Below are 27,424 nucleotides of genomic sequence, written 5' to 3'. Positions count from 1 at the left end.
CTTTTTCCATTAAACCATAACTATAAATTCCTCATTTCACAAAAATAATAATTTTCTTAGTTCCTTGCTGTCTGAACATACATCTAGATTCTGCATAAGATTTATTTTAAAACAACAAGTATTCATAAAATTAAATGTAAAACTTTTATCTGGTTTGTTCTCACAGGAACCTTCAGAGGCTCGAGTTCTCAATTCTAAAAAAATTGTTCTGTTAGTGAAGCTCTCTTTACAAATTAAATTACTGTTCTTAGTTTCTCAGTATTCGTTAAACAATGTGCAAATTCTTGATAATTATTATTATTTTTTTTTTTTCGGTTTCCGTTTATTACCATACTTCTTTCGTTCTTCAAAAAAAATTAAGTGTCCTTACAGTGTTTCAATTAATTAAACTCTTATCTCGTGAAGGTTGGTGCAACTCCTCGAAGTCAGTGTTGTCGAGAAGAGTAGCTCCCTGGGCTGGCCATCAGCAAACACCACTCAACTCCAACAGCTACTGGACTGGCTTCCAGGGCAGCTCACAACTTCTCCCCACATCTGCTTCGGAGTTGTGCCATCCTCATCACGAACAGATTACAATTCTGAAACATCATCAACAGGCATTACCATCACGCCTGACAAATACAAAACTAACTACTAAACTGCAATCGATGGGCAAGGATGCAAACACACAAAAAAATAAAATTAATTAATTCAACTGCTAACATAAAGTATCCCACCCTTAGCATAATCTAATCAGGCAAATAATTTGATAGGAAAAACTTAAGGAAGGGAAACATGACCTCCAATGATTTTCCCTAACTCTTGAGTCTTGATCTTCTCTATACAGCAAATAGTCCCCACGAAGTAACTGGGTTGAAGGTCAGTTCACATGACCCACCCATAACCTCTTCTACTCTTCTTTTCTTCTGGGGGCAACCACAATGCCCACCAATCTCTCTCCATGGTGCCGAACCAGCTATCCCATGAGAGTAAACAACGTAGTCAATAGGAGCGCAGAGGGGAAACACCAATCTCTGGCTTGTCGAGTCATAAAACTGCTTTATCTTCTTCTTCTTCTTCTTCTGAGTAAAACATCTGATTAATCTTGCTACTATTCTTCCCAACAATAAAAAAAAAGTTCATCAGGTATCTTCATAAAAAAACATTCTAACTAATAATAAGTCTTCATTTTTCTTCTTCTTTATTTCTGTTAGTTGTAATAGAAGGCCATGTTAGGGAGGTTATAGGGAAAAAGAGTGGCCAATTCCCACCCCATCACCCACCTAGATCATGACTAATTAACTTTTAAACTTTCTATTTCAAACAAATAAAAAAAAACATTTTTTTTTTTATTCAAACTTTTAAACTATAATTACTTTTACTTCATAACCTCAAAAGCTAATCAATAATTCTAAATGAAATTGTGATTTACTGCATCCTTGTTCCATCCGATCTGTTTGTTTATAACCTTTCTTGTAAAGTATAAAATTTTCAAACATTACTAATTAAAAAAAAATTAAATTCTGGTGTCCTTTGAGTTACAATTAACTTTACTATTTCTTAGCTTGAAATAATTTAAGTTTTCAGAACTATTTCATTGTCTAATTCACAACACTTAAAAATCAACTCAAAACAACAAATCATCAAAATCAATAAGATCATCTGACCTACCTATCAGTACTGTGAACTTGAACTGTTCGTACACATTTATAATAAGCTATTGTATTGAAATTCCAACCTAAATAAGGTTTTAAAAAAAAACTACTAATCCCTCTGTAAATTAAGAAAATTAACTTTAAAAATTAAACTTAAGGTATTAGTTCTTTTTGACAGCTACCACAACTCACTAGTTCCATTACATTACTATAACCTAAAAAGTTCTGTAAATAATGTTTATAACAAAAAAAACTCCAGTTACTGTCTTCCATAAAAAAAAATAAAACTTTACATGACCTTATTAATCTCCACTTGTAAGTCCATGGCTGCCAGCTTTCTCTTCTCTTGAATCTTCAGTCTTGGCTCTTGTTTCAGTGATCTTGTATCTTGTCTCTCGAACTCTTGTCATCTTGTAAACTGGACTGCTGCTCAGCTCATCTTAAGGAATCTGTAACAGTTTCAAAAATACATGTTAATTTAAATTACATAATTCCTGTTCTTTGGTCCTAAAAAAAAAATTGTATTATTAGTACACATTACCCTGAAACAACATTATTATTCATTGTTTATTACTTAAAAAAAATGCTTTACCATAAAATCCTTTTTTGTTCTTTTCATTAGGCCTATTTATTTTCCTTCTTCTTAATTAAATTCTGCTTCAAATGTTAATCCTAACTTAAGACCTACCATCTATTTATTATTCATTACCTACATTATTTATGTTACCCTAAAATTCCCATAAGTTTCTAATACTTCCTATCAAAGACATTCTCTCTAAAAAAAAATTTACTTGTGACTCTTAACTTAACAAACTTAAAAAAAACTTTTACACTAGACTTAACTTATTATTCATTCTTAGTTACTAAATTTCTATATGTAAACTTTAGTACTTACAAACAAAAACTGCCTATTTCTCTCTACCTCTTAATCTCTTTCAATTATTACAATAATAATGTTACCTTGCATCTTTAAACTTTCTTCTTTTCAATTAAATTAGACATCTCATAACAATAAAAATTCTGCCTATACTCTTCTTATGGGTGTACAAACCAACAACAAAATTTCAAATTCTCAAGTTTCCTTATATTTAAATTATGCAATGCACATAACCTCTGTGGTGCCTGTACCCTTTTAGGCCTACCACCTTCTCCTCTCACAGCATGACAACTCTTATTCCTCGGGGTCTGTATTCACTGTTCCAAATCAAATATCTCAAATAAATTAAAAACAAATTTATTATTTTAAGAAAACAAAAATTTACATTGAATTTACTATGGAGCCTGGAAATCTTAATGTCTCACAGCAGCTAACATGACTAAATCCCATGGAACCCCAGGTTTACATAACCTGTGCCCAAAAATTTAAGCATACCAGGCTTTCCCTGCACTGGTTTTACAGCATCACACACTATTTAGGGCCCCTGATCTGCCATCAGTCCCAAGGAGTTTTCCCACAACCCCTCTCTACACAAGCGCCTACCGCATTCCTCTCAATTGGCTATCGGTTTTACGGCATTCTTTTGAGATCCGACCATCAAGTTAGGGCTAATCGAACACTAAACCTCCATACTTCCAAACTAATGTAAATCAATTAAATTTTCTCTGTAATTTCTTAAAATCCAAATAAAAATTATTCAAACATGCCCAAGAAACTTTCAAAAAAAAATTCATAATCTTATCTTCAAACCCTTAAAATAAAAATAAATAGATTACTCTGTTTTCTCCTTAATAACTGTAAACTGTCAACAAATATCATGTCGTAAATTTAACTATGCTTACTGACTCTAAATCATAAAATCTCATTCGTCCTAATTAATAAACAACCAATTTCCTTGAAATCTCACTGTATCTCTCATACTCAAACTCCACTGGCTGAATATCTCAATAAATTCAAAAACAATTATCTAAACTCTTAAAGAAACTCCTCCCCAATTATTCAAATTACTTCACCTTATTTTATTTCATTACTTAAAACACCTTACTCAAAAAAAATTAATTAATTATCTAGCTATCTTCCATTATTATTTATTTACCGAACAAAACTTTCTCCTAAATTAATTTAGTAACATTCAATTTCACATTAGGCAAGTACACTAACTCTCTACAGCAATGTTTCTCATTTCCCTCCTTCCTAACTGAATCCAATCTTACTTAACCTCCAGGGAATTTACCTCACAAAATAACCAAAAATTTCACTGTAGTGCCTATCTGCTATAGGCCCACTACACAGGGGGCTCTAACCCCACCAACAAACTTCATTGAAATGGTACCCTATCCCATACAGGATAGCCACTTCGGTACTACCATGGGGAACTCCTGCCCCAAACTACTCACAACTCTCAGGATTCTCCTGACCCTTAATTCCGTAGTCAGCCCATCTCCTATGGTCTGCGCTACAATTCCCTTTCTTCCCAGGGACACAACGCCTCACCTTAGGGTCCCTCGCCCTAATGAAAACATTAATTTTGTCTCTCTGTTCTTTTGGAGTAAATTCCCTCTACACACAAAATCTAGCCTTCCCAGTTTTCTCAATGCTTATCGATTTTATAGTGTACCTCCTTAATAATGTTTACAAATCCCAAAAAAATATTTTTAAAACCGAGGTAGAATTTAACTAACAAAAACATAAACAACTTACAACGAAACACTTCTAGCCTATACATCATACACTTCTTAAATTAAATTACTTACATACTGAAAGTTCCTCTTCTCCTAAAACACACTTAAATTTAAATGTATTTAACCAATAGTCTATTTTCTTATCGCTAAGTTACCGTACAGCTGATCAAAACAAGGTCACGGCCTGTCCACGTCTCCGTATGAGCCCGTGACGTCACCGAATTCCATCAGGTGCGCCAACCCTCGCTTGCGGTTCCTCCGTTCTCCGCTAGGTCTCAGCACCTCCCCGTCACGTGTTCATTCTGCCACGTCCACTGACGTGTCGTTCTGAAACAACTCTCAACATTTTTCTAATTAAAACAAAACATCACTATAAATTCTATAACTCTCTTTTACATAAACTCTCGTTTTCTCTTTAATTCCTTTCTAACGTTTATCCTTCCCTCGACTGATTTAATTCGTACGTCTCGTCTCCTACGCGCACGACAGCAAAACAAACTTCACTTGAAAATAATTCCTATTTACGAAAAAAACTTTATTTTAAATTTTAACTCTCTTAACCTACAATCTTAAAATTAATTTCAATTAAATTAAACCACTTGCATTATCTCTATTAATCATTTAAATTATAACGTATTCTCCTCACGTAAAAATCCCTGATAAACTCAACGACTTAAAACAACTTATCTCTATAAACTTTATCCTTACAAGTATACTCAAATAAACATCTGTTACGTCAAAAAAAAATCTCAAAGACTTCCTCCACTTAGATTAAATTCCGTAATCCTCTCCTCAAGTAAACTCTTAATAACCTGCTATCAGAAGCTGAAACTAACTTAATAATAAACATAAAAATCTACCTCTCTCTCTCTCCAGAAATAGAACCTATCCGGCGAACTCTACCATTTCTATCACGTGGCACCTAGCCGGTGCCACCACCATTTCTGTCACGATCCACCTTCAGAGGGGGGGGCGAGAATCGTAGCTCTTTACATAGAAACAACTCGCTTGGCATCAACTAGTCTTAACTTCATAAAATACTTTACTGTACCTAGGATCATAGGTTCGTCATCCCGTACAGGATGTCTGGTAAGAGCTGAACTAAGGAGATTTTGCAAAATAACATAATACTTAATTAAAATTATTTTATTCTTAAAGTCAAATACTCAACATCATTTTAAAGAGCATTTAAATAGCGGGATTACAATTTAAAACAATAATCTCTTTACTTCCTTAACGATTGAACGACCTTACAAGAGAGAGAATGAGAGAACTTCACTAAACACTTCCCTAGTCCTTCCGAATACCTCAAATCATAATTAATACTTAAAATTAAAACAAAGATAAGTCCATACTCACATTTTCCGAAAAGCCTTTCTTGATCGATTACTTTAAAAAAATAACGTAGGGGCCTCTCCTGCCCTTGAAATCCCGAACTAACATTACATTTTAAAAACTATGACGCGTGACCCCTGACGAGGGCCATAGCCTCCGCCCGAAAGCTTGACGACTACATTATGACCTAACTTAAATTAAACGACTCGTGGCCTCTGGCGTCGACCATAGCTTCCGCCCGAAAGCTTGAATTCCTACATCACGAACGAACTAACAACTCGTGACCACAGGTGAGACGCATAGCCTCCGCCTGAGTGAGCCTGAATTCCTACATCACGAACGAACTAACAACTCGTGACCACAGGTGAGACGCATAGCCTCCGCCTGAGTGAGCCTCGAGTCACCACTCACTTGCGCTTAAATTCGCGCGCCCTGCCGCGCCTACCATAACAAAAGCTCGTTATTGAAGTCAAATTTACTAAACAACTAACTAGAACATCTGGGAAGACTACCCCCCCTCTACCCCAATGTGCAGGCCACACCGCGCGGCTTGTTACGACAGCGCGCCCCAGTAACTGCGGCCCGTGGCTGCGCCAGCGCGCGGCCAAACAAACAAACAAAATTCTGCAAGCCCGCAGCGCGCCGCGCCGGCCCCGTGCCCCAATTACATGGTCACGCCACTTGCGCTGACGAGTGAACAGAGCAGCCAGCCCAGAGTCCCGTCAGTAAAGTCCCTAAATTTGATTTCAACAACCCTGCAAAATTTCAACCCGCGACAATATTATTATATTAAATAAAAAAAAAAGGACTAGATCTGAGCGTAAATGTACAAGACCACTAAAAAAATTTATAAAAGTACTAGATCTAGTACGATAATTATGACAATTTGTTACGGAATTGAGGTTTAAAACAGAATATATATTCTCCTATATTATGACTTGACTTGTGGGTATTAGAAATAAAGAAATTGTTATTGGTTTGCGAAAAAAAAAAAATTTTTAATAAGTCATATGTTTGGTCGGAATTACCCCGACGTTTGGGTAATTCCGATCATTTATATTCACTAATATATTTAAATTGTTTTGGACATATGGCTGTCACTTAACTAATACTTAAAGCACAAATAAATGCATAGCACACTACAAGCAAATGAATTAAAATATTTTGTGTGGAAAAAAAATTGTTGAGACAAAATAAAAATTATGTAAATTATAGCTAATAAAATCAACTCTTAAGTGATTGGTATTTATGACTTCCAATAGTCACAACTATAATTGTCTAGTGTATCAAAACCAGTGCACTCTGCATGAGCTCACTCTGAACACGAAGTGCACCTATACCAAAGTTCATTGTCATGTCCATCTCTACAAAGAATGCAAAAGCCTTTGGCATTGCTTATTGTTGGTTCTATGACATCACAAGGATCAGCATCTGCATCATATTCTAAAGGAACTAACTGGAAGTATCTTTTTATGACATTGTTTCTTTTTTGGCCGGGAATCTGGGCCTAGTTCTCCATGAAGTACTTTCTTCTTTCTTATTCGAACTTCTTCTTTTTTTGCAACAGCCGTTTTTACCCTAGCATCTTAAAGACATTTCTTTTGCGGAGTTGAAGTTAGGATCTGAGAATGCAATTTTTTCTTCTAGGCCTTGTCTTTGACTCTATTTCGGCCCGAGAAATTATTTTTGGCACTGGAGCCACATCCTGGAAAGAACACGAAGGACCAGCACAACTGGAATGTGTAAAATCCATATTAGGCGAGACAATTCTGTTCCCAGTAGTTGAACTTGAAATAAAAGGAGAAGTGACAGTGGTAACATTTTCAATTCCTCCTTCTATAATAGACCTATCCACCTCTTGCAGGTAACTGGGAAAGAATTCCTCTTCAGAAAAAATATCTGGATCTAGAGGGCAAATTTCCGTTTTCCGAAAACAATTGACTGCCTTCTCAATTGTTGCTACCTTCATAAACGCAATGTTAAAGAGTCCTGAAAGTTCATCTGGACTGAGTTTTTCGTGGGGATGATTTACCATCCATCTTCTGCATGCTTCGTGATAGGCCTTCTTCAGCAACATCCAAAGGCTGCATTCTATGGGATGTGTGTGGAGGAAGAGACAGCATGATTATTCCATTGTGACGACCAAATTCATATGACTCGTGAGATATGTGGCTGGAATGGTTGTCCAGAACAAGCAATACTGGATTGTTAGGATCTGGTTTACAAAAGGCACTGAAATGTTTTAGCCATGCTAAAAATAGTTCCTCATTTATCCAGCCTGACTTCGAACACATACAAAGAACCTGGGGGACCATCTGTCTTCATAATCTTCAGCATTCCATGATGCTTTTTGTGTTGTTCGTACTCATGTCGAGGCATCTGTGAACAGTGTATTACGTAATTGTTATTAAAATATTTTATATTATTAAAATTTATTGATTAGAATGCTATTTGGGGGAATTCCGATCATTCGGGGGAATTCCGATCAGCACTGATCAGTGCTGATCGGAATTCCCCCGAATTACCATGTGTAAACAAACTCGCATCTTCTGTAACTTAAGGTAAGTTAAAACAATTTGTAAGTTCATTATTATTCATATTAATCCTGTTTACTTGTGTACAAATAATTGCAGATTTTACTTATGGCTACTCTATTACCTACCTTACATAATATGATCCAAATTTCTTACAAGAATTATCGACGAAATAAACAAAATACTCTTGCGGCTGTCTCTACGCAGGAAGAATCGCGCCAACTATATGAACGTGCTTCATTTATCCTCCGGAAGAGCATAGCATCGTACAAACGACTCAAATAAATCGGTATTTCAGAGATCGATAGTGGTCGGAATTACCCGGATGATCGGAATTCCCCCACTCTACCCTACTAACTTTGGACACCCTGCCTTCGGCCAACCTCGGGATTTGTTTTATTTTTTGCGCAGGAAAAAATGAATTCAAATATTAAAAGTGGTCGGTTAGGTTAGCTACATTAAAACACTTTAAAACACTATGGACGGTTAGGTAGGTTAGTATAGCTACATTAAAATAAACCAGAAGTATAAATATATATAAATAAACCCGAGGATGGCCGAAGGTGAATTGTTCGGGCGTGTTCGGGCAGGGACAGAACTTGATGTACATCTTTAGACTTCCCCTTCTGGCCTTCTTTACAGCCGGCAGGCGCATGGACGAGTGGAACGCTCGGCGTCACTCACGCACTCACACACTCTCTCTCTCGACAAACTTAGACGCATTATTATCTTTCTTATTTTTCCATCTGCAATATTTCGCTTCCAGCTCGCAAACCACTTTTTATTTTTATGTTTAACATCTTAACTATTGGTGAATGCGACAGAAGTCAAGGAACGAAAATGTGTAAACAACCACGGGTGCTGCCATCTGTGGCGGATGGCGCGAACCAGGCTTCACAAAGACAAAAAGAAACGTTATAGTATTAACTGTTTCGTGATTTTTAACATGGTGGACAGAGTTTTAATGAAATTCCTTGTCGATTAATACTAATCTTAAGCTTAGTATTTTTTTTTAAGTCTTTTTTCGCTTTTATCGGAGCCATCCCATTCTGTAGCTTAAAATTTCTGTCTGCAAATTGAGTGATTCTGTAGTAGTCGACGTAGTTCTCCAGCAGCGAATGCTAGCCGCGGGTGCGGTAGTACTTGTGAATCGCGTCAAGAAATTTGTGTACTCCAGGACTCAAACCCGGATGCAAGAGTCATCCGACCGATCGGCCACCCAAGTCGCTGTGGGTGCGAAGTGTCAAAAACTATTCGAGGAGGGGTCGTCCAGATTACTGAACACCCTGTTGTCTCCGTCTGTCCAATCCCACCGCAGGGAGCTGCCAAGCAGTGGGTCGGAACAATGTTCATCCCGTCTCTACGCTTGTAATGAGACAACTCCTGCACTGGCCTTGCACTACAAGTCGCGCGAATAACGACATGGATACTCGCCACACTGTACATTTGTTTGTAAATGAAACATAAATATCCATGTAAAATTACAGATATATTTTTTTTTGTAAATTTGTACATTTACATGAAAACAACTGTATCACTACAAAATAGTGTTCGTAGTAATACTGGGTTCGAATTCTTACCCGGGCATTTATGCTGTGTGTAGTCCCACTACCTCCAGTAGTTAAAAAAATTTTGTAAACCGTTCCCTGAATAGGTTTTTTAGTATTAACTACGCACATTAATAAGCATATTGTTACAAAATATAGTCCAGTTATTGCATATTTTTATTACCTTTTCTATTGTCTAAAAAATTGTGTTTCAATGAAAGTAGTATACGAATGTATTTCCGGAAACAGGCTTTAAGGCTGTGGATTGAAGATTGTCGACCGCCATCTTGGATTGTGACGTCACGGCGGCCATCTAGGATAAGCGTAACGTGACACTTTTTCGTGCGTGCAGCCAGCGTAACGGGACACAGCGTAACGGGACACAGCGTAACGGGACACAGCGTAACGGGACATAACGTAACGGGACAAGTATATCACTGCGTCCATCTTGAATCCGCCATTTTGTATGACGTCATTGTGTGTTCTCGAAAATTCCGGTGATGTGTTTTCCACCATTTTGAATTATGACATCACCGTTGCAATTTTCGTTATGGCCGCCATCTTTAACTTTTTTATTTATTATCCGATTTTAACGATTTTTTTTAAATTTATAAAATTTCACTTAATATAAATTTAATAAATTATTTATAAAAAAATTACATAAACGACACGGAGTTCGGAGTCCTCGGTTCGAACCCGACAGAGGCAAAAAAAAAAAAATGGCGACCGATCCAACCCTCACAGTGGACGCAGGCAGACTGACCCCCACCACTTATGTCAATTCACATATACCATCAGGTAGTATGACATCATGTCCGCCATCTTGAAATTCGGACGCCATCTTGAAAATCTTTATTTATTATCCGATTTTAATGAAAAAAATTCCAAAATTCATCAAAAAATTAACGTATTTGAATTATGTTTGATTATATCGATGCACGTCCTTGGTTCGATTCCCGACGAGAGTAAACAGTCGATCCTTCCTCCATGAAAGCTACCTAGACTGATCTACCACCACCAATACCAAAGTATATACCGTCAACTGGTATGACATCATGTCCGCCATCTTGTCTTCATCTGCTGGATACCGCCATCTTGTTTTTGTATGCTAGAGTGTGCCGATACCATGTAGTATAATTATCTGGTCACCACACCTTTGACCTTGACCTTGAAATTTGACCTTGACCTTGAAATTTGACCTTGACCTTGAAATTTGACCTTGACCTTGAAATTTGACCTTGACCTTGAAATTTGACCTTGACCTTGAAATTTGACCTTGACCTTTAAATTTGACCTTCACCTTGAAATTTGACCTTGACCTTTAAATTTGACCTTGACCTTGAAATTTGACCTTGAAATTTGACTTTAACCTTGAAATTTTACTTTGTCCTTGTCGACCATCACGGACCCGACATTTAATGTTCAGTACATGCTACCAGGAGCGACCAACTGCTGGAGTACGTCATCTTGTGTGTGTACTCATATTATAGAGTACATTTACATCTGGTTAATTTTATTTTAACCTGCTACAGTGCAGTAATCATTTATTACCGAGGTGCCCACCGCCATCTTAAAATTCGGACACCATCTTGAAATCATGTAATAATGTAGCTAGAAAAGCGGGAAAAAATCCAAAATTCATCAAAAAAATCACTCATTAACTTACAAATCGAATCGATGGATCCCTGTCCACGGTTCGATTCTTGACCAGAGACAGTTGTAACTAATTATTAAATAAATGTTAGGTTCTGTTTTCCATTACCTTTCGCGGAGTTTATTCATCATTCACTCTAAGAAAATCAACTCAAGTCAATATACCGGACCAACGAATTAAATCAGTGCCGATTAGCCTATTATGAAAGTCTAATTTTTCATTAATCTGAATAACATATAAGCCGTTCATGTACAAAGCCACACATATAGATCAATTGCCTTCAGTCCATGAGACCGAGTCATGTCATTATCAGACGTATAGGCTAGTCATTTCAGGACCACATGACCTTCGTAATCCATCGTGACATTTTTATACATTCTAAAGGACCAAGTAACCTTGTAAAATATTTTAGTAACACCAAGAGGTGATAAACTAGTAAATATTCAATCACTACATTTTGTACTACGCACAATCAACAAAAAAGGAAGCACAAACAACGAAAAGACAGCACCACCAACGAAAAGGCAACACATTTGGAAGCACCGACTACGAAAAGGCAGCACATTTGGAAGCACCGACAACGAAAAGGCAGCACATTTGGAAGCACCAACAACGAAAAGACAGCACCACCAACGAAAAGGCAACACATTTGGAAGCACCGACTACGAAAAGGCAGCACATTTGGAAGCACCGACAACGAAAAGGCAGCACATTTGGAAGCACCGACAACGAAAAGGCAGCACCGACAACGAAAAGGCAGCACCGACAACGAAAAGGCAGCACATTTGGAAGCACCGACAACGAAAAGGCAGCACCGACAACGAAAAGGCAGCACATTTGGAAGCACCGACAACGAAAAGGCAGCAGCGACAACGAAAAGGCAGCACATTTGGAAGCACCGACAACGAAAAGGCAGCACATTTGGAAGCACCGACAAAGAAAAGGCAGCACCGCCAACGAAAAGGAAGCACATTTGGAAGCACCGACAAAGAAAAGGCAGCACCGCCAACGAAAAGGAAGCACATTTGGAAGCACCGACAACGAAAAGGCAGCACCGCCAAAGAAAAGACAGCACATTTGGAAGCACCGACAACGAAAAGGAAGCACCATCAACGAAAAGGCCGCACCGCCAACGAAAAGGAAGCACATTTGGAAGCACCGGCAAAGAAAAGGCAGCACCGCCCACGAAAAGGAAGCACATTTGGAAGCACCGATAAAGAAAAGGCAGCACCGCCAACGAAAAGGAAGCACATTTGGAAGCACCGACAACGAAAAGGCAGCACCGCCAAAGAAAAGACAGCACATTTGGAAGCACCGACAACGAAAAGGAAGCACCATCAACGAAAAGGCCGCACCGCCAACGAAAAGGAAGCACATTTGGAAGCACCGGCAAAGAAAAGGCAGCACCGCCCACGAAAAGGAAGCACATTTGGAAGCACCGATAAAGAAAAGGCAGCACCGCCAACGAAAAGGAAGCACATTTGGAAGCACCGACAACGAAAAGGCAGCACCATCGACGAAAAGGAAGCACATTAATTTGTCATTGACTGCAATATTCATTGGTTCCAATATTCATTGGCTCCAATATTCATTGGCTCCAATATTCAATGGCTCCAATATTCATTGACTCCAATATTCATTGGCTCCATCAGTCATTGACACCTACAGTCTTTTGGTTCCAAAAGTCTTTTGGCCCCAAATATATTAGGCTAGAATTCTTCGAGTCTAAGAGACTATGAGACCACATGGCTACGAGTCTAAAATGATCTAGCTGGTTACGAGTTATACATGGCTTGCGAGGCTACAGAGCTACGAAGTTTCTAGTACACAGGTTTACATGACTGCGAGGATACAGGACTACAAGTCTGCAAGAGTACTTGACTACGAAGGTACTCGTCTACATGACTCCAGTTACCGCATCTGTCTTCGACAGAATTTTCTCTTTTGCTCCAACTGCTCCATCAGCATTATGTTATAAGATTACAAGGCCTCTTGCTTACGTAGCTTCAAGTCTACGAGCCTCCAATGCATCATGACTACGAGACTACGAGCCATGAGGTTACGAGTATATGCGATTGCGAGTCTTCTAGGTTACGTGATCGCGAGGCTATATGACTACGAAGCTTCCAGAACGCATGGTTACGAGACTGCGAGGCTACAATTCTACGAGGTCCCAAGACATCCTGGCTACGCGACTACGAGCCATGAGGTTACGAGACTACGTGACTACGAATCTTCAAGTTTACGAGACTGCGAGGCTACAGAGCTACGAAGCCTCTAGTACACAGGTTTACGTGACTGTGAGGATACAGGACTACCAGTCTGCATGAGTACTTGACTACGAAGCTACTCGTCTACAAGGCTACAATTACAGCATCTGTTTTCGTCAGAATTTTCTCTTTTGCTCCAACTGCACCACCAGCATTATGTTATAAGATTACAAGGCCGCTTGCTTATGTAGCTTCAAGTCTACGAGGATACTTGGATATGTAGCTTCAATTCTACGAGGTCCTAAGACTTCATGACTACGCGACTTCGAGCCATGAGGTTACGAGATTACGTGACTACGAATCTTCATGTTTACGAGACTGTGAGGCTACAGAGCTACGAAGCCTCTAGAAAACGAGTTTACGTGACTGCGTGGATACAGGAATACAAGTTTGCATGAGTTCTTGACTACGAAGCTACTCGTCTACAAGGCTCCAATTGACACATCTGTCTTCGATGGAATTTTCTCTTTTGCTACATCTACGCCATCAGCATTATGTTATAAGATTACAAAGCTACTTGCTTACGTAGCTTCAAGTCTACGAGGCTCCAATACATCATGACTAAGAGACTACGAGCCATGAGGTTACGAGACTATGCGATTGCAAGTCTTCAAGGTTACGTCATCGCGAGGCTATAGGACTACGAAGCTTCCAGAACGCATGGTTACGAGAATGCATGACTAATTGGCCGCATGGCTACGAAACTTTATGTCTCTAACTGACTACAATAGCACTATTCAGTGGTGAGAGTTAATTTATTTCATGCAAAGGTACTTGCTGCAAGCAGTTCCGCTTTTCAACATCAGATGACGTCACGTTTTGCTTGCAGGTAAAATAATATTTATTTATTTTATGCGGGATGCGGGTTGTTCACTATCGATCGCATAAGAAGAATGGCATCGATAGTCTTCAAGGAGAAGGAAGTTCGTCCTTCCTGCTAGTGCTTCTCAGATTTCTCACGGTCCGCCATATTGGATTGCGACGTCACGGCTGCCATCTTGGATGGGTGTGACTTTGACCTTTGACCGAAACCGCAGGAATGATCGCAAGCACTCGGATTAATCATCAAAATATTGATAAGAATAATCAGGAGCACACGGAGAAAACCATCATAATATTGGCAAGAATAATCAGGAGCACACAGAGAAAAACGACACACGTTTTCTTTGATATCATAAAATTACAGAAAAAATATTTAAAAATAAAAATAAATTAATAAAAAATTTAAAATAAAAACAAAAAATACATAAACAGATTCTGCTAGCTTGTAAACTTATCATTGTTGAGCAAAGATAGAGTTCTAGTACAAGCCAGAATTTTATGTATTTTTTGTTTTTATTTTAAATTTTTTATTAATTTATTTTTATTTTTAAATATTTTTTTCTGTAATTTTATGATATCAAAGAAAACGTGTGTCGTTTTTCTCTGTGTGCTCCTGATTATTCTTGCCAATATTATGATGGTTTTCTCCGTGTGCTCCTGATTATTCTTATCAATATTTTGATGATTAATCCGAGTGCTTGCGATCATTCCTGCGGTTTCGGTCAAAGGTCAAAGTCACACCCATCCAAGATGGCAGCCGTGACGTCGCAATCCAATATGGCGGACCGTGAGAAATCTGAGAAGCACTAGCAGGAAGGACGAACTTCCTTCTCCTTGAAGACTATCGATGCCATTCTTCTTATGCGATCGATAGTGAACAACCCGCATCCCGCATAAAATAAATAAATATTATTTTACCTGCAAGCAAAACGTGACGTCATCTGATGTTGAAAAGCGGAACTGCTTGCAGCAAGTACCTTTGCATGAAATAAATTAACTCTCACCACTGAATAGTGCTATTGTAGTCAGTTAGAGACATAAAGTTTCGTAGCCATGCGGCCAATTAGTCATGCATTCTCGTAACCATGCGTTCTGGAAGCTTCGTAGTCCTATAGCCTCGCGATGACGTAACCTTGAAGACTTGCAATCGCATAGTCTCGTAACCTCATGGCTCGTAGTCTCTTAGTCATGATGTATTGGAGCCTCGTAGACTTGAAGCTACGTAAGCAAGTAGCTTTGTAATCTTATAACATAATGCTGATGGCGTAGATGTAGCAAAAGAGAAAATTCCATCGAAGACAGATGTGTCAATTGGAGCCTTGTAGACGAGTAGCTTCGTAGTCAAGAACTCATGCAAACTTGTATTCCTGTATCCACGCAGTCACGTAAACTCGTTTTCTAGAGGCTTCGTAGCTCTGTAGCCTCACAGTCTCGTAAACATGAAGATTCGTAGTCACGTAATCTCGTAACCTCATGGCTCGAAGTCGCGTAGTCATGAAGTCTTAGGACCTCGTAGAATTGAAGCTACATATCCAAGTATCCTCGTAGACTTGAAGCTACATAAGCAAGCGGCCTTGTAATCTTATAACATAATGCTGGTGGTGCAGTTGGAGCAAAAGAGAAAATTCTGACGAAAACAGATGCTGTAATTGTAGCCTTGTAGACGAGTAGCTTCGTAGTCAAGTACTCATGCAGACTGGTAGTCCTGTATCCTCACAGTCACGTAAACCTGTGTACTAGAGGCTTCGTAGCTCTGTAGCCTCGCAGTCTCGTAAACTTGAAGATTCGTAGTCACGTAGTCTCGTAACCTCATGGCTCGTAGTCGCGTAGCCAGGATGTCTTGGGACCTCGTAGAATTGTAGCCTCGCAGTCTCGTAACCATGCGTTCTGGAAGCTTCGTAGTCATATAGCCTCGCGATCACGTAACCTAGAAGACTCGCAATCGCATAGACTCGTAACCTCATGGCTCGTAGTCTCGTAGTCATGATGCATTGGAGGCTCGTAGACTTGAAGCTACGTAAGCAAGAGGCCTTGTAATCTTATAACATAATGCTGATGGAGCAGTTGGAGCAAAAGAGAAAATTCTGTCGAAGACAGATGCGGTAACTGGAGTCATGTAGACGAGTACCTTCGTAGTCAAGTACTCTTGCAGACTTGTAGTCCTGTATCCTCGCAGTCATGTAAACCTGTGTACTAGAAACTTCGTAGCTCTGTAGCCTCGCAAGCCATGTATAACTCGTAACCAGCTAGATCATTTTAGACTCGTAGCCATGTGGTCTCATAGTCTCTTAGACTCGAAGAATTCTAGCCTAATATATTTGGGGCCAAAAGACTTTTGGAACCAAAAGACTGTAGGTGTCAATGACTGATGGAGCCAATGAATATTGGAGTCAATGAATATTGGAGCCATTGAATATTGGAGCCAATGAATATTGGAGCCAATGAATATTGGAACCAATGAATATTGCAGTCAATGACAAATTAATGTGCTTCCTTTTCGTCGATGGTGCTGCCTTTTCGTTGTCGGTGCTTCCAAATGTGCTTCCTTTTCGTTGGCGGTGCTGCCTTTTCTTTATCGGTGCTTCCAAATGTGCTTCCTTTTCGTGGGCGGTGCTGCCTTTTCTTTGCCGGTGCTTCCAAATGTGCTTCCTTTTCGTTGGCGGTGCGGCCTTTTCGTTGATGGTGCTTCCTTTTCGTTGTCGGTGCTTCCAAATGTGCTGTCTTTTCTTTGGCGGTGCTGCCTTTTCGTTGTCGGTGCTTCCAAATGTGCTTCCTTTTCGTTGGCGGTGCTGCCTTTTCTTTATCGGTGCTTCCAAATGTGCTTCCTTTTCGTGGGCGGTGCTGCCTTTTCTTTGCCGGTGCTTCCAAATGTGCTTCCTTTTCGTTGGCGGTGCGGCCTTTTCGTTGATGGTGCTTCCTTTTCGTTGTCGGTGCTTCCAAATGTGCTGTCTTTTCTTTGGCGGTGCTGCCTTTTCGTTGTCGGTGCTTCCAAATGTGCTTCCTTTTCGTTGGCGGTGCTGCCTTTTCTTTGTCGGTGCTTCCAAATGTGCTTCCTTTTCGTTGGCGGTGCTGCCTTTTCTTTGTCGGTGCTTCCAAATGTGCTGCCTTTTCGTTGTCGGTGCTTCCAAATGTGCTGCCTTTTCGTTGTCGCTGCTGCCTTTTCGTTGTCGGTGCTTCCAAATGTGCTGCCTTTTCGTTGTCGGTGCTGCCTTTTCGTTGTCGGTGCTTCCAAATGTGCTGCCTTTTCGTTGTCGGTGCTGCCTTTTCGTTGTCGGTGCTGCCTTTTCGTTGTCGGTGCTTCCAAATGTGCTGCCTTTTCGTTGTCGGTGCTTCCAAATGTGCTGCCTTTTCGTAGTCGGTGCTTCCAAATGTGTTGCCTTTTCGTTGGTGGTGCTGTCTTTTCGTTGTTGGTGCTTCCAAATGTGCTGCCTTTTCGTTGTCGGTGCTTCCAAATGTGCTGCCTTTTCGTAGTCGGTGCTTCCAAATGTGTTGCCTTTTCGTTGGTGGTGCTGTCTTTTCGTTGTTTGTGCTTCCTTTTTTGTTGATTGTGCGTAGTACAAAATGTAGTGATTGAATATTTACTAGTTTATCACCTCTTGGTGTTACTAAAATATTTTACAAGGTTACTTGGTCCTTTAGAATGTATAAAAATGTCACGATGGATTACGAAGGTCATGTGGTCCTGAAATGACTAGCCTATACGTCTGATAATGACATGACTCGGTCTCATGGACTGAAGGCAATTGATCTATATGTGTGGCTTTGTACATGAACGGCTTATATGTTATTCAGATTAATGAAAAATTAGACTTTCATAATAGGCTAATCGGCACTGATTTAATTCGTTGGTCCGGTATATTGACTTGAGTTGATTTTCTTAGAGTGAATGATGAATAAACTCCGCGAAAGGTAATGGAAAACAGAACCTAACATTTATTTAATAATTAGTTACAACTGTCTCTGGTCAAGAATCGAACCGTGGACAGGGATCCATCGATTCGATTTGTAAGTTAATGAGTGATTTTTTTGATGAATTTTGGATTTTTTCCCGCTTTTCTAGCTACATTATTACATGATTTCAAGATGGTGTCCGAATTTCAAGATGGCGGTGGGCACCTCGGTAATAAATGATTACTGCACTGTAGCAGGTTAAAATAAAATTAACCAGATGTAAATGTACTCTATAATATGAGTACACACACAAGATGACGTACTCCAGCAGTTGGTCGCTCCTGGTAGCATGTACTGAACATTAAATGTCGGGTCCGTGATGGTCGACAAGGACAAAGTAAAATTTCAAGGTTAAAGTCAAATTTAAAGGTCAAGGTCAAATTTCAAGGTGAAGGTCAAATTTCAATGTCAAGGTCAAATTTCAAGGTCAAGGTCAAATTTCAAGGTCAAGGTCAAATTTAAAGGTCAAGGTCAAATTTCAAGGTGAAGGTCAAATTTCAAGGTCAAGGTCAAATTTCAAGGTCAAGGTCAAATTTCAAGGTCAAGGTCAAATTTCAAGGTCAAGGTCAAATTTCAAGGTCAAGGTCAAATTTCAAGGTCAAGGTCAAATTTCAAGGTCAAGGTCAAATTTCAAGGTCAAGGTCAAAGGTGTGGTGACCAGATAATTATACTACATGGTATCGGCACACTCTAGCATACAAAAACAAGATGGCGGTCTCCAGCAGATGAAGACAAGATGGCGGACATGATGTCATACCAGTTGACGGTATATACTTTGGTATTGGTGGTGGTAGATCAGTCTAGGTAGCTTTCATGGAGGAAGGATCGACTGTTTACTCTCGTCGGGAATCGAACCAAGGACGTGCATCGATATAATCAAACATAATTCAAATACGTTAATTTTTTGATGAATTTTGGAATTTTTTTCATTAAAATCGGATAATAAATAAAGATTTTCAAGATGGCGTCCGAATTTCAAGATGGCGGACATGATGTCATACTACCTGATGGTATATGTGCATTGACATAAGTGGTGGGGGTCAGTCTGCCTGCGTCCACTGTGAGGGTTGGATCGGTCGCCATTTTTTTTTTTTTTTTGCCTCTGTCGGGTTCGAACCGAGGACTCCGAACTCCGTGTCGTTTATGTAATTTTTTTATAAATAATTTATTAAATTTATATTAAGTGAAATTTTATAAATTTAAAAAAAATCGTTAAAATCGGATAATAAATAAAAAAGTTAAAGATGGCGGCCATAACGAAAATTGCAACGGTGATGTCATAATTCAAAATGGTGGAAAACACATCACCGGAATTTTCGAGAACACACAATGACGTCATACAAAATGGCGAATTCAAGATGGACGCAGTGATATACTTGTCCCGTTACGTTATGTCCCGTTACGCTGTGTCCCGTTACGCTGTGTCCCGTTACGCTGGCTGCACGCACGAAAAAGTGTCACGTTACGCTTATCCTAGATGGCCGCCGTGACGTCACAATCCAAGATGGCGGTCGACAATCTTCAATCCACAGCCTTAAAGCCTGTTTCCGGAAATACATTCGTATACTACTTTCATTGAAACACAATTTTTTAGACAATAGAAAAGGTAATAAAAATATGCAATAACTGGACTATATTTTGTAACAATATGCTTATTAATGTGCGTAGTTAATACTAAAAAACCTATTCAGGGAACGGTTTACAAAATTTTTTTAACTACTGGAGGTAGTGGGACTACACACAGCATAAATGCCCGGGTAAGAATTCGAACCCAGTATTACTACGAACACTATTTTGTAGTGATACAGTTGTTTTCATGTAAATGTACAAATTTACAAAAAAAAATATATCTGTAATTTTACATGGATATTTATGTTTCATTTACAAACAAATGTACAGTGTGGCGAGTATCCATGTCGTTATTCGCGCGACTTGTAGTGCAAGGCCAGTGCAGGAGTTGTCTCATTACAAGCGTAGAGACGGGATGAACATTGTTCCGACCCACTGCTTGGCAGCTCCCTGCGGTGGGATTGGACAGACGGAGACAACAGGGTGTTCAGTAATCTGGACGACCCCTCCTCGAATAGTTTTTGACACTTCGCACCCACAGCGACTTGGGTGGCCGATCGGTCGGATGACTCTTGCATCCGGGTTTGAGTCCTGGAGTACACAAATTTCTTGACGCGATTCACAAGTACTACCGCACCCGCGGCTAGCATTCGCTGCTGGAGAACTACGTCGACTACTACAGAATCACTCAATTTGCAGACAGAAATTTTAAGCTACAGAATGGGATGGCTCCGATAAAAGCGAAAAAAGACTTAAAAAAAAATACTAAGCTTAAGATTAGTATTAATCGACAAGGAATTTCATTAAAACTCTGTCCACCATGTTAAAAATCACGAAACAGTTAATACTATAACGTTTCTTTTTGTCTTTGTGAAGCCTGGTTCGCGCCATCCGCCACAGATGGCAGCACCCGTGGTTGTTTACACATTTTCGTTCCTTGACTTCTGTCGCATTCACCAATAGTTAAGATGTTAAACATAAAAATAAAAAGTGGTTTGCGAGCTGGAAGCGAAATATTGCAGATGGAAAAATAAGAAAGATAATAATGCGTCTAAGTTTGTCGAGAGAGAGAGTGTGTGAGTGCGTGAGTGACGCCGAGCGTTCCACTCGTCCATGCGCCTGCCGGCTGTAAAGAAGGCCAGAAGGGGAAGTCTAAAGATGTACATCAAGTTCTGTCCCTGCCCGAACACGCCCGAACAATTCACCTTCGGCCATCCTCGGGTTTATTTATATATATTTATACTTCTGGTTTATTTTAATGTAGCTATACTAACCTACCTAACCGTCCATAGTGTTTTAAAGTGTTTTAATGTAGCTAACCTAACCGACCACTTTTAATATTTGAATTCATTTTTTCCTGCGCAAAAAATAAAACAAATCCCGAGGTTGGCCGAAGGCAGGGTGTCCAAAGTTAGTAGGGTAGAGTGGGGGAATTCCGATCATCCGGGTAATTCCGACCACTATCGATCTCTGAAATACCGATTTATTTGAGTCGTTTGTACGATGCTATGCTCTTCCGGAGGATAAATGAAGCACGTTCATATAGTTGGCGCGATTCTTCCTGCGTAGAGACAGCCGCAAGAGTATTTTGTTTATTTCGTCGATAATTCTTGTAAGAAATTTGGATCATATTATGTAAGGTAGGTAATAGAGTAGCCATAAGTAAAATCTGCAATTATTTGTACACAAGTAAACAGGATTAATATGAATAATAATGAACTTACAAATTGTTTTAACTTACCTTAAGTTACAGAAGATGCGAGTTGGTTTACACATGGTAATTCGGGGGAATTCCGATCAGCACTGATCAGTGCTGATCGGAATTCCCCCGAATGATCGGAATTCCCCCAAATAGCATTCTAATCAATAAATTTTAATAATATAAAATATTTTAATAACAATTACGTAATACACTGTTCACAGATGCCTCGACATGAGTACGAACAACACAAAAAGCATCATGGAATGCTGAAGATTATGAAGACAGATGGTCCCCCAGGTTCTTTGTATGTGTTCGAAGTCAGGCTGGATAAATGAGGAACTATTTTTAGCATGGCTAAAACATTTCAGTGCCTTTTGTAAACCAGATCCTAACAATCCAGTATTGCTTGTTCTGGACAACCATTCCAGCCACATATCTCACGAGTCATATGAATTTGGTCGTCACAATGGAATAATCATGCTGTCTCTTCCTCCACACACATCCCATAGAATGCAGCCTTTGGATGTTGCTGAAGAAGGCCTATCACGAAGCATGCAGAAGATGGATGGTAAATCATCCCCACGAAAAACTCAGTCCAGATGAACTTTCAGGACTCTTTAACATTGCGTTTATGAAGGTAGCAACAATTGAGAAGGCAGTCAATTGTTTTCGGAAAACGGAAATTTGCCCTCTAGATCCAGATATTTTTTCTGAAGAGGAATTCTTTCCCAGTTACCTGCAAGAGGTGGATAGGTCTATTATAGAAGGAGGAATTGAAAATGTTACCACTGTCACTTCTCATTTTATTTCAAGTTCAACTACTGGGAACAGAATTGTCTCGCCTAATATGGATTTTACACATTCCAGTTGTGCTGGTCCTTCGTGTTCTTTCCAGGATGTGGCTCCAGTGCCAAAAATAATTTCTCGGGCCGAAATAGAGTCAAAGACAAGGCCTAGAAGAAAAAATTGCATTCTCAGATCCTAACTTCAACTCCGCAAAAGAAATGTCTTTAAGATGCTAGGGTAAAAAGGGCTGTTGCAAAAAAAGAAGAAGTTCGAATAAGAAAGAAGAAAGGACTTCATGGAGAACTAGGCCCAGATTCCCGGCCAAAAAAGAAACAATGTCATAAAAAGATACTTCCAGTTAGTTCCTTTAGAATATGATGCAGATGCTGATCCTTGTGATGTCATAGAACCAACAATAAGCAATGCCAAAGGCTTTTGCATTCTTTGTAGAGATGGACATGACAATGAACTTTGGTATAGGTGCACTTCGTGTTCAAAGTGAGCTCATGCAGAGTGCACTGGTTTTGATACACTAGACAATTATAGTTGTGACTATTGGAAGTCATTTCCAGGTATTTCCAGATCCGACCGTTAATTGAAAACTCCTGAACAGCACTGAATAAACCTTGTACGTATTCTACGTCCACATGTGTGGGTATCAGACTCATTAATTTCGTCGGAGTGTGTCTGTGTGGGTGTTTCAAATGGCTATCTCGGGTATAAGTGGTATTTTAGATTCATATTCTAGCACACAACATTTAAAATGATCCAACTGAATTGTTTCATTATTTTCACTGATATTTTGGTTTTGATATCAGTGGCGTAGCAAACGGGTGGCAAGGATGGCCCCCGCCAGGGGCGCCGGAGCAGGAAGGGGCAAGGGGGGGGGGGGGGGCGCCGCCGCGACGGTTTTGTGTTATAGAGCCCTCCCCCCCCCCTTTTCTCTTTTAATCCAAGAGGGGCGCCATTCACCTTAGCTACGCCACTGTTTGATATTTTTAATGCAGGTAAACCTAACAACTGTGAATTTGGCGGTTATTGATTCAAAAAGACGCGGCCCAGGAGGATGAGGGGGGGGGGGGGGACCCGCGGAGGCCGATGGTGGAAGTCCTGTATTACACGCTCATGATGACACGGCGGAACAGCGTGGAAGGCGTCTGAGATGCAGTCACGGAGGGATACTTCTCAAGCAGCTGGTTGGCGGAGCTGTCGGCCATTACCGCTTCCGGGCAGCCGCCGGCGGAGGGTGATTAGCGATGATTGTCCCCGGCCGGCGAGCCAGCCAACTATCGGGTGCGTGTTGGCAGTCGCCGGTTATCGGAACCAGGTGGGGCCAATTAACCAGATATATATCATCGGGATACTTAGGCTTAATATCGGAGCTTTTTTTCCCCCTTCTTTTTGCAGAAGGAAGTATTTAAATACTTCATTTAAAATTGTTGAGTCACGGCTTGTGAAAATTAAGGGTCCCCGCCTGGCCCGGCGCAAGAGCGCTAAAAGAGCTGAAGCTCTAAGGGGGGCAATGACTCTCGCTTCACGCGTCTTTTAGCCTCTATGCGCCAGGCAGCAGTCTTTGCGTCAGGTACGCGCCTGTGTGGGGTTTCAAGCGGTGACTATCGTTTTGTGGTGGAATTTTAAAAGATAAAGGCTCCATTCTCGTATGAATAGGCCTACTACTTATAATACCGTACATAAAATGTGTCATACTAAATAACATGTTAAAAATGAAACCATGACTTAAATGCCATTCGCAATCATCAAACTTTAATAAAACTTCCAGGGGTTTTGCGTATCTCGCGCTAACCGCACGCGTGCTGTTTGGTGGCCACCGTAATATCGGTGACACGTTATGCTGTGTAACTGGAGCGGTTACCAGTTTCTGATCAGTGATTTCTTCTGTATCAACTGTTTACATATTCGATTTCTATCAACTTACTTACTGCATTGCATTGTGCACTCTAAGATTAGCGGTCGAACGAATATTCAGCCAATAAATGGTAAGGAGGTTTTGACCGCAGCGGCAGAAATGCATAGCGTGACACCGGCGTTAGGCGAATAGCAGCTTAAGAAGAAGGTTGGCAGGGTTAGGAACAGCGATTTTTACGTGTTTCTGAGTAAAGATAATATATTTTTCATCCACGTCCTGTGAACTTAACTTTTTGACTTTAACTTTTAATTTTAATTTAATACATAACGTGATACTTCCGTTTTATGTTACATGTCATTAATATTTTTTTTTGTCATTTTTATGCTACTGTGTGTCTATGTTGTAGTTTGTGTTTCTGTTTATGATGTAATTTGTTCTCTGTATCTTGTATGATTTGTCCCTTATTTTTTTATGGTGCGCATTCCTTGCACTCTCCTTATGGAGAGTTGATGTGCATCTGACGATATGCAGATAAATTTTAAAAAAATTAAAATAAAGGAAATTTCACGAGTAGGAAACGTGACGGACGTTTCCCCCTCATCTATGCATCATCACTCCTCCAGACGCGCGCCATCTTCCCCGCCGCGCCGGGAACTGAATGCTGGTCGTGTCGGCGCGCTGCTACGTCACGTCGGCGAGTATCCGCCAGAGAGCGCATCGCTGGAAACTGGTTTGACCGGTCGCTGCAGTGCGGGAGACGTGAACATGAGTTCATTAGAGCTCGTGCACGTCAAATTTTTCTGTCAGTTACATTTACACGCTTACCTTCTATCTTTTTTTTTTTTTTTTTCCCCCTTTTTTTGTGAGGTTTCGCAACTCAAACCTTAGGCGAGTTCATCAGGCGCGACAGCAACCCACTGCCGTATTAGGTCCATATTACATCAGAGGACTGCGCAAGGGGATGGGGGAGACGGGAATAACCCATCTTCCCCTCCACCCCCCCCCCTTCACCATCCCACAGCAAAACTTAGAAATGCTTTCAGTGTACATCTCGTTACATTGTAGCATTGTGTGTTGTGCAACTCTGTGGTTGACGAAAATGTGACCATGTAAGGCGGCATTAAATCGTACGCCATAAATGTCCCGCCGACGCTCTCGCGACTTTCACGAGAGCAAAATCGCTCGATCAAGGAAGTGGTGGTCCGTGGTCGCGTCACGCCCGCCTTGTGTCGGTGGAGGTGGACCAGCCGGTCAGGCGGAGGGGCGGGAATATCACAGGGCGCTGTGCTCACTATGTTCGCTAGGCGAGAGAAATACAGCCAGTTGCATATCAGGTGTCACTGGCCGCACAAAGCTGTGTTCGTTATGTTGGCCATGCTGGCGACGTCGCCGGTGGTTTGCTCTGGACACCGTATGTGTAGTCAGGTTGGCGGGCCCCTTAACCAGAATAAACGTTCTAAAAATTTGAAATAACACTTTTATACACAAAAAAAATCTACTTCAAAGCTGAGGAGCGGCCTAGAGGAGATTTTTTTTTTGTTTTGACTTTTTTTTTAAAGATATAATGGATAATTGGGGGAACAATTGCCCCCACTGATCCTCCCATTGAACCGCCACAGAGTGAGGGTCACAGTTCAATCCCAAATTCCGACATGACTGAACTCTATGATGTGGTTCGGAGCCCACTGCAAGGCTGAAAGTCCCGTCGCTTTAAGGCGCCCGTTGACCTAGGGCACAAATAGGCTCGCATATTTGTATGAATCTGCTTTATTAAGGGCTTCGCATACCCGATCACACACACGGTGGGCAGAGCTTCTTTTGAGAACTGTTCAAGATACCCGATTAGAGTCTGTTTACGAAAAGCATTAGATGAGTATTTCCGTATTATGTTTATAAAAAAATTTTTTAGGAGTGATTAGGGCTCAAACTCATGTTTTCAGAATATTTTTTAAGCATTAAATACTTTGTGCGAATTCTTTAAAGCACTCAATGGGACTTGCATTTCACCTGTACCTTCACTTATCCGCCACATAATATTATCGTTACCGCTCAAATCTCATTGTTGTCCTATGCACGACGAGAATTCTGTGCGCCAGTCCACAACCTTGCGCTTAAAGCTGATACCACTCTAGAAGCACCAGCGAATGTCGCACTTGTCATTCCACCTTTATATATATATATATATATATATATATATATATATATATATATATATATATATTGATGATTTTTTTTCTTCGTGGTTTGAAAATTATTACATGCCAATTATCGTAAGAAATACTCAGTAACATCTCGAGAAAAAAAAAAAGCGTATTTAATGCACGCAAAAATAACAAATTCACAAACTTTTTCTTGGCCACTGGCTTACAAAGGAATATTTTGTAAAAGCACACTAGGCGAGCCCCTTAATGCAACTAATACTCGGTCTGCTTTCAATCACTTTGAAAACGCCAAGTACATATTTTTGACGTGACATCGTCTTATAAATCGATGAACGCCGGCTGCACGCACGAAAAAGGGGTCCCGTTACGCACATTTTCCCGTTACGCTGTGTCCCGTTACGCTCATTGTAAGCTTGCGCCGCATCTATCTCTCTTACACTCGATTGGAACAACCATCGATTTGACTTTTTCGAGGTACATTAAACTTGAAACACTCTCATTCGTTTCCTACTTTTCCTATCATCGTCCTATCCTTAACAGAATAACACAGATTGGAAGAAGTTAAATAGCAAACATGTATAAAAGTTATATTTAAAATAATCTCTTCGTTAAAGTAATAAAAATATTTGAATTAATGAGTGCAAATAAAAGTAAAATTTATCAATTAAATTGTAGATTTCATTTCACTCCTTCTTTGTATCCATACAAAATAGTGATAATTCAATAAAAATGATTCAATTTTATTCATAAAAGTATGCAATCATTTCATCAATGTTTTGTTATGACGTTGTCACGTTAAACTATCGTCCGTCAACCGACTTTACAGACAACCAATTTTTTTTTTTTTGTATTTGAATGTGATGGTAGGAACGCTAGGCTGGGCCCGGGAAGCGGTGACGCCGCGGCGGCCCGGTGGCTGTTGACGCAGGCGAGACGCTGTGTTTGCCCGGGCTGTTAGCGGGCCGACAACAA

General features: G+C 40.1%; 1 protein-coding gene and 1 long non-coding RNA gene across 2 annotated transcripts in view; both read right to left on the bottom strand.

The window, feature by feature from the left end:
* LOC134532728 (polypeptide N-acetylgalactosaminyltransferase 16-like) overlaps positions 1-27,424 on the bottom strand; it is a 120,848-nt gene that overhangs the window by 17,882 nt on the left and 75,542 nt on the right. The gene's annotated exons all lie outside the window — the stretch shown is intronic.
* On the bottom strand, positions 301-7,016 carry LOC134532730 (uncharacterized). Its single transcript, XR_010075174.1, has 2 exons — positions 4,326-7,016; positions 301-2,083 (listed from the first exon to the last, which is right to left on the bottom strand). It is a non-coding gene; the product is annotated as an uncharacterized LOC134532730 (long non-coding RNA).

The sequence above is a fragment of the Bacillus rossius genome, chromosome 6 (genome assembly GCF_032445375.1).
Source record: "Bacillus rossius redtenbacheri isolate Brsri chromosome 6, Brsri_v3, whole genome shotgun sequence".
NCBI lineage: Eukaryota > Metazoa > Arthropoda > Insecta > Phasmatodea > Bacillidae > Bacillus > Bacillus rossius.
Note: the sequence above shows the minus strand (reverse complement) of the source record. Positions and strands in the feature narration are given on the sequence as shown.